The following is an 8370-nucleotide window of genomic DNA, read 5'->3' on the forward strand; positions in this document are numbered from 1 at the left end:
CTGGATTCCAACGTGCAAGAGACGAAGCCACTTCTGGGATGGAAGCACCCTGCAATCTCAGCTGGCTGGCCATCCCATCCACCAAAGCCTGATGAGGATAACAGATGAGGGTGATGACAGCAGTTTATACAATGTGAAAATCAAGCTAAAACACACCATGGTACCTGGAGGTTGGAAAAGAACGAAGGGATCCCCAAATCAGGGGAGATTAGTTGATAAGCAGGCGTAAGGCCACCACCCGAAGCAGCTTGCAACGAACCAGCAGAGATCAGCTCAGTACCTTCAACAGAGCCCAACACTCGGTCAGCAGGGACGCTGCCCTCTAAAGCGACCGCCTGATCCAAAGTTTGGGCTACCACCATATAGCCAGAGTGTGGAGGAGATCCCGCGTGAACGTCCATGGAAGTGCAGGAAGGAGACCCTGCTCGGGCACCCTCAGGGGCTGGGTCATACTTGGCACTGCCCACTTGAGCCGGATCATCCCCGGCAGCACCCTCGGGGGCTGGGCAGTGGCTTATACTCTCCACTCGAGCTAAGTCATCCCCGGCGACATCCTCGGGGGCTGGGCATGTGTCAGCACCATTCTTGAGGTCCAAGCTCTCCGCAGTAACCACCTCTAAGGTTGGCGGGCCCTCAGCTACTTCCATAGGACTAGGACAATCCAAGTCAACTTCCCGACCCTCGAGATCGCGCTCTAAGGTCGACGAGGCACGGGATGACCTCAATCCAGCATCAGGCACGTCAACGCAAGCCTCCATTGCACCATCATCCACCGGCTCCGATAACAAGTCTTCTGGGACCATATCTTCAAGGGTCTGATCAAAGTTGGCTAGGGACAGTTCTTGCAGCCCAATGAGGGCAGACAAAGCAGGAGAGGGAACTCCACTACTTCCACCGCTGGCGATGAACTGCCGACTGTTTTTCCGAGTCAAAGGAGCTTAATTTTCTTCCTCCTCATCATCCACATTGGCAGCACAAGCAGCACCCTCATTGGGATCAGCAACAGATGGAGCGCCCACATTGGGATCAGCAGCAGATTGGGTACACCCATTGGGGTCAGCATCAATAAGTCCAGTCGCAGGCACTTCTTCAGTAGCAGGAACCGAGGTACCAGCGTCCTGATCAAAGCTGGATACTCGCCGGAGGCGTCTTCTTTTCTTTTTCTGCTCATCAGCAGAAGGATCAGGCTGATTGGCTCGGCAAGGGCGCCTCGGGCGAGTACTGATAGGTCTCGGAGCATCCAAAGTCGTATCAACCTCTGGGAAGGGCACCACTGCCAATGCCCCAGCAGGAGCAGCATCGGAAGAATCCTCAGCCAGCAAATCGAGCATAGCGTTTATATCTGCATCACTAGGGTTCAGGGGCACCTCAAAATAGACCTGCCGTTCGTCATCAGGAATCTCCCCAAGCGAAGCAACCAAAGCACTAACTTCTTCAGCAGAGGGTCGCACTCTAAGGCCCAAGCTGCCATCAGTAATGGGTGGATTCGACACGAAAAGGGTGAAGGCTTTGGGAGGAGGCAAGTTCCAGGCCGAGTATGCCACCGGAGCACCAACATTTGACACCTTGCCCCTGAGGATCATTTCAAGTCGGCTCACCAAGTCTGCAGAAGGAATTCTCCTATTGGTAACTCGAGTTGAGTCGGCTAGCCCTCGGTACAGATAAGCTGGATAGGCCCTGTCTTTCAGTGGCTGAATATTCTTGAAAACAAAATCAGTAACCACAGCTTCAGCAGTTAGACCCCTCTCTTTCAGCAGTCCAACTTCAGCTAGCAACACACCTGCCTCAGCTACCTCCTGATCTGTGGGAGACTCGGTCCAGCTCGGGGTGCGAACGTCCGGCTGTCTTCCCGACCGGGAGGGGAGAGAATTCCCATAATTCTCAACTATAAACCACTCTAGGCGCCATCCCATAATACTGTCCTTGAGGGGGATCTCGAGATATTCAGTTTTCCTCCTGCGGCGCATCTCCAAGCTGGCACCCCCGACCAACTGATGTTGTCCCCCGGCCATCCCAGGGCGACAATGATACAAGTATTTCCATAAACCGAAATGTGGCAGCATGCCGAGAAAGGCTTCGCATAAGTGAACGAAGATGGAGATTTGCAGAATTGAATTGGGGTTCAAATGGGTCAAGTTAATGTGGTAGAAATCAAGGAGGCCGCGGAAAAAGGGAGAGATGGGAAGGCCGAGGCCGCGGAGAAGAAAAGGGGCGTAAACTACGGATTCATGGGTATCCTCTGTCGGAACAGTAAACCCATGGCAAATCCGCCAAGAACAGAGTTCTCGCGGAGGAAGAACCCAGATAGATACGAGGTGGAGAAGTTCAGTTTCAGAAATAATGGACGTGTGGTTACCTGCGAAAGGCAACTGGCTGTTGGGGTCGATTGGAGGAATTACCATAGCAGACGAGCTCGCGGTCTTCCTCTTGGGTGCCATCTCGATTCTAACAGCGAGCAGAGCGGAAGGCGAATGGCGGAGAGGATTCGGAAGCGGAAAAGCAAGAACTAGGGCATGGAAAGCAAAGGCGGCTAAAAGCATAGCTCTTATGGGATATTCTCGAGCCAGATACCGTTTCAAAAAGTGCCCAGTCATCACCCGGCAGTTATTTCCAAAACCCCAGCATGCCACGTGGAAACCCGGCAGTTATCTCCAGAACACCGGTGCGCCACCTCATCACTCGGCCATCGTCCTCAAATTGGCTCGCGCAGCCTGCTATCACTCGGCGTTGCCTCCAAAACACCGATTTCGTGTTCAGTCGCCCGGCATTACCTCTAAAAATGCCAACGTCGCTTTCCAGTCGGTCGGCGTTGCCTCCAAAACACCGACTTCACGTTCAGTCGCTCGGCATTACCTCTAAAATGCTGACATCGCTTTCCAATCACTCGGCGTCGCCTCTAAAACGCTGATACAGTGTTCAGTCGCTCGGCGTTGCCTCTAAAATGCTGATATCGCGATCAGTCGCTCGGCATTACCTCTAAAATGCTGACATCGCTTTCCAATCACTCGGCGTCGCCTCTAAAACGCTGATACAGTGTTCAGTCGCTCGGCGTTACCTCTAAAATGCTGACATCGCTTTCCAATCGCTTGGCGTTGCCTCTAAAACGCTGATACAGTGTTCAGTCGCTCGGCGTTGCCTCTAAAACGCCGACGTCGCCTCTCAGTGGCTCGGTGTTACATCTATAACGCGGAAATCGCCCTCTGGCACCGTCTCAAGTCGCTCGGCATTACCTCTAAAATGCCGACGACGCTTCCCAATCACCCGGCGTTGCTTCTAAAAATATTGATACAGTTTTCAGTTGCTCGGCGTTACCTCTAAAGCGCCGACACCATCTACAAGTTACTCGGTGGCTATTCCTAAAAGCACCAGTATGATGCCCGAGTTATTTAAATACCATTCCGAATGAATCAACTTCACAAAATAAGAGATCAATTTACTATGAAGCAAAAGTAACGGGCGCAGGAGGAGACAGTCATTTTTCATTAAGGGAAGTAACATACTTACAAATCAACTCTTTATGAGTTGATACTTCCCTACTACTACTACATTACATTACTACTGCTACTACGCTACACTGTACTACTCTACACTACTAATACTACTACATTATCTCACTATACTACTTCTAATCTATACTAATAGCTAAAAACCAGTGGCATTTAGCCACTGGCCTTGTTGCTGCCCTTGCTGCTGCCGCCGCCGCCGCTACCCCTGCTGCTGCCGTCGTTGCCGCCCCTGCTGCCGCCGTTGCCACCCTTGCTGCCGCCGTTGCTGCCCCTGCTGCCGCCGTCACCGTCGTCGCCGCCGTCGTCGTCGTCGTCCTCATCCTCATCCTCGCCGCCGTCGTCCGAGTCCTCCTCATCCAAGGAGTACTCTGACTCATCCGAGCCCTCGAGCCCGGAGCGCTCGACGGCCCGGATATACGTCCAGACCTCCACGACAATCCCCTGAGAGTCGTCCGAGTCATCAGACGACGCTGGGGGAGAGACGGGAGCCGGAGACCCCTCGGACTCAGAGGAGAACTCCTCCTCTGAGTATTCCGAGTCGCCAAAGTCCTCTGACGGAGGAGTCGGCTCACGCTTGCGTTTGTTGTTCTTGCCCATGGTGGAAATGCAAGGAGAGGAAGAAAGCAAGCAGCGGAGAACAGCAAGAGATGTGAAATAACCAGAGAGGCAAAGGCACTATTTATAGAAGAAGAAGGCAACCGCTCACCTCCAACCGCGGTCACTGAACAGTCGCAAAGCATTCAATAAGCACTTCAACCCGTCTGAAGACACGTCAGGCGGCTGACGCCGTTTCACGCAACACAACACCCATTGGGACTCCAGTCAACAGCGTGGAGGATATGATTACACCCACCGTCACATCACATTACTACTCAGAAGCAGCCAGCTAAAACACTCAGCGCACCAAGCCGTCCCTTGCCCACACCCATTGGGGGGGACGCCCAGGAATTATCAGTATATTTTTCAAAACGGTCACATCTGTGCAGGGCACGCAGTGAATACCTCAAGACAAAAATGAGATATCAGTAAGGATCAGAGGAAAGCCAAATATAGCCAGTGAAGTACAAAATATGGCCGACAGAAGCGATGTGAAGACTAGACAGAGAACGTCCATCAAACGTCCAATCAGTCGCAGAGCAAATAAATTGCACTACCTAGCAAGATATGGATGGATTGCGAACTCGGCTGCTAAAGACAAAATATATGCTGACCTCTGAAGCAAAATATTGATGACTTCATGCTGACCTCCAAAGCATAATGTGAATAGCTTTATGCAGATTTCTACAAACAAGAGGGAATAATTTTCAGCAAAGAGACACAAAAGGAAGACCTTCGAATGGATTATCCTCAAAAATCTATTTGAAGGTCGGGGGCTACACCCATTGGGTGCACCTCCGGTGCACCCCATGGATTATCATTCCAAGCCAAGATAGTGCCGACTTCTAAAGAGCGTGGAACAAGATTAAAAGGCCAGCTCTCAACCAAAACGCAGGAGCACAAATGGAAATAATTTCTGGGGAAGACCTTCGAGTAGATTATTTTCTAAAAATTTACTCGAAGCTCGGGGGCTACACCCATTGGGTGCACCTCCGGTGCACCCAATGAAGTTCAGAATCCTACAAATTGAAATGCCGACCTCTAAGGCACAAGCACGAAACAAGGCTTCGGTCTACGAGTGATCAAAGCAGGAGAAGACAACAAGAAGTCATTTTCTTCAAATCACCTGCAAGCTGGACCTGGGATCTTTGGGCTGATTACCTCTAAATTAACCCAAAGATCGGGGGCTTGTGGGGGATAGATATCCCCCGGGTCCACTAAAAGAGTAAAAGACCTCACGAAAGGCCCAAGGGCCCAATAAATCGTAAGGTCATTCTTTCGTGGGCCTGGGGAGAGGCAACCAGCAAAGCAGATCGACATGAGGCCGAATTGGTGCAAACCCGGACGACCCACAACATCGAGCGAGTGACCACAACAGAAATCCGACTTTACCGCGCTGGAGCCCCCATGCAACGGAGCCATGCGAGGATAAGTCGGCGAGGGTTACGCAGGGATAAACTCACGAGGTTCACTATCTTTTAGCTACTGGTTGTTATCATATCCACATGTATTGCCCCACGGTCGAGTATATAAGGCCTAGGGGGCACCCCTTCAGAACGATCGATCCTATTACTTAGCCACCCACGTCAACTCTCTGTATTCTCAATCCAGAGAGCTCTCTTTTAACCACATTCACCAAGCATATTCACCAGGACGTAGGGTGTTACGCATCTCTAAGCGGCCCGAACCTGTAAACCTTGTCCGCTGTTCCTCGTGCGATCAACACGAACCATTTTGCTACAGTCGTCGACACCGTCCTACTCCTAAAAACACCTTGAGGGGCAACCCCGGGTGTGCGGTCGGACCCAAAACACCGACACTTGGAGCGTGTTGGAGAAGACTCAGTCCGCGCCGGCTGAGGACGCAAGTGGGGAGAGTCGCCTTTTAAAGGGAGGGTAACCCCTTGGATGGCAACCATGTCTTCGCACTCCATGTATCTCGTCCTTCCACCTTCTGAGCCCCTGGATGGGGAGCGCTCGCGTCGCTTTCGTCTTGCTATCGTTGGAGGAACGCAACTTCACGGAAGTTGGTACCTTTCAGCCATCGTTCGGCTTCAAGGATTTTCATCAGGCAGCCCGGCTGCATCCCCTTGCCGGTGGTCACCCAAGACGGTGACCACCAGTTCGATGGTGGGGAGAAGCGAGCCGGGCAGCGGCCTCCGCCCCTCCCTCAGCTTCAAGGATGTTCATCATCAGTGCTGGGGAGGGGAGTGCGCCGAGTTGGGGCCTGTCTCTGCGCGGGCAGCGGCCCGCTCCTTCCCTCAGTGATCGGAGGGAAGGGCGTTCATCGTCCGTGGCGCTGGCAGCTGCCGCGTGTCTGGCTCTCTGGCCTGAGCAGCTTCGGCGCTGTTTCCGGTGCCACCTCCCACCGAGGCAGCCGGAAGAGGTTTCTCCGCCGATGAGATAGTCGGAGCCACCCGCGGACTGACCTCCGACTCCACGGCCTTGGTAGCATGTCCTCGCCCCTCGAGTGGGGTCGTGGGTGAGGACCTTGTCGCAGCAGCGTCTACCCTGAGGTCATCGCTGCTGCTGTTTGGCCGCCCGGAGCGGAGGTCGTTGTCGCTGCTGCCGGAGCGGGCGTCGGCGAGCCACCTGGGGTTTCGTCGCCCCACAGGCCCTCCAATGTGGGGGGTTGTTCGTACCCGCGGGGGCAGAACCGGAGTTCCGTTTGTAATGGCACCTTGAGTGCCGGTGTTTGTTCGTTGTGGTTGTCGGGGCCTGAACATGTAGGTATTTTTGGGTGTAATACCGTATTTTTTCCTCATTTCGAGCACTAGGACTCGCCTGTCGGCTAACTGAACCGCTTAACCAAGTGTGAGTTGCCTCGTGCAAAGGTGACGAGTGAGGTATCCGTATCCCGGAGGCGTAGGAGTCCCTCGGCTCGGTCGGCCTTGCCGCCCGAGGCTTCTCTTGCTTAGTTAAAGGAACCCTCGGCCGCTCTTCGATGAGCCGGAGCCGGAGGCAGCGGTGTCAGTGTGGATAGAGGCAGAGTTGGCTCGAAAAGAGGCTTCGTCGGCTGGAGCCTGGCCGGGCCGTCCACTGGCGGGACCAGCGCCGGAGTCGGTTACCGAGGCCATGAGCTGGGCTGGTGTCCTCGGGGGACAGCTGGCTGAGGCTTCGGGGCGACCGACCGAGCCGTCTGCTCGGGCCGGGTTCCTGGAGGAGACCCTGGCGGCGATGGCCCGGCGTGGTGCTGACGTTGTCCTTCGGAGCGGAGATCCTTCGCCCGTGTTGCCGTCCGAGGCTCGGTCGGACTTCGCCAAAGGTGGAGTTGATGCCGAGGGTGCTGCTGCTCCCCCTCCATCGACGTCTGAGCCTGTAGGATCGGTTCGCATGTAGTATGCATATGTTTTTTGCGGCCGCCGAGGCCCAAACATACTGTCGTCGCGTTGTAAAGCTGTGTTTCTTTTTCTCTTGTTTCGAGTATCAGGGCTTGCTCGTCGGTAGCAGAATCGTTTATCCGAGCTAGAGTTACTTCTCACGGAAGGTGATGAGTGAGGTATCCGTATCCCGGAGGCGTAGGAATCCCTCGGCTCGGTCGGCTTTGCCGCTTACATGTACTCTTGCTCGTCCGTGGGATTCTATTATCGACGTAGCCGAGAAAACCCGAAAAACCGTTTCGGCAGAAAGTCTTTTGAGCGTTAAGGCTTGTTCGGTCAGCAGGATCGCTCATCCGAACGCGAGTTGCTTCTCGCAGAAGGCGATGAGTGAGGTATCCGTATCCCGGAGGCGTAGGAGTCCCTCGGCTCGGTTGGCCTTGCCTGCTTACGTGTACTCCGTCATTTTCATGATCCTACTACCGAAGTAGTCGAAAAACACGAAAGATATTCTGGCAGAAAGACTTTTTCTGAGGAAAATTTTGACGCAGAGGGGGTTCCCCCCTTCTATCCCCCGAGGGAGGGTCGGGCTTTGCCGAGGCAAGGCTGACCCTTCCTTGATGGTTAGACTTTATTGGTGTATGTAAACGAGGTGTATGAACGACTTGAAAACATCTTAAGGGTAGAAGCGACGTAGCTGTCGGATGTTCCAAGCGTTGGTGTAGACCTCGCCTTGACTGTTGGCCAGCTTGTATGTTTCGGGCTTCAAAATCTTAGCGATGATGAATGGCCCTTCCCAGGGAGGCGTGAGCTTGAGGCGCCCTCGGGCATCTTGTCGCAGCCGAAGACCAAGTCGCCCACCTGGAGGTCTCGGGACCGAACCCCTCGGGCGTGGTAGCGTTGCAGGGACTGCTGATACCGCGCCGAGTGTAGTAAGGCCACGTACCGAGC

The sequence above is a fragment of the Zea mays genome, chromosome 3 (genome assembly GCF_902167145.1).
Source record: "Zea mays cultivar B73 chromosome 3, Zm-B73-REFERENCE-NAM-5.0, whole genome shotgun sequence".
Lineage (NCBI taxonomy): Eukaryota > Viridiplantae > Streptophyta > Magnoliopsida > Poales > Poaceae > Zea > Zea mays.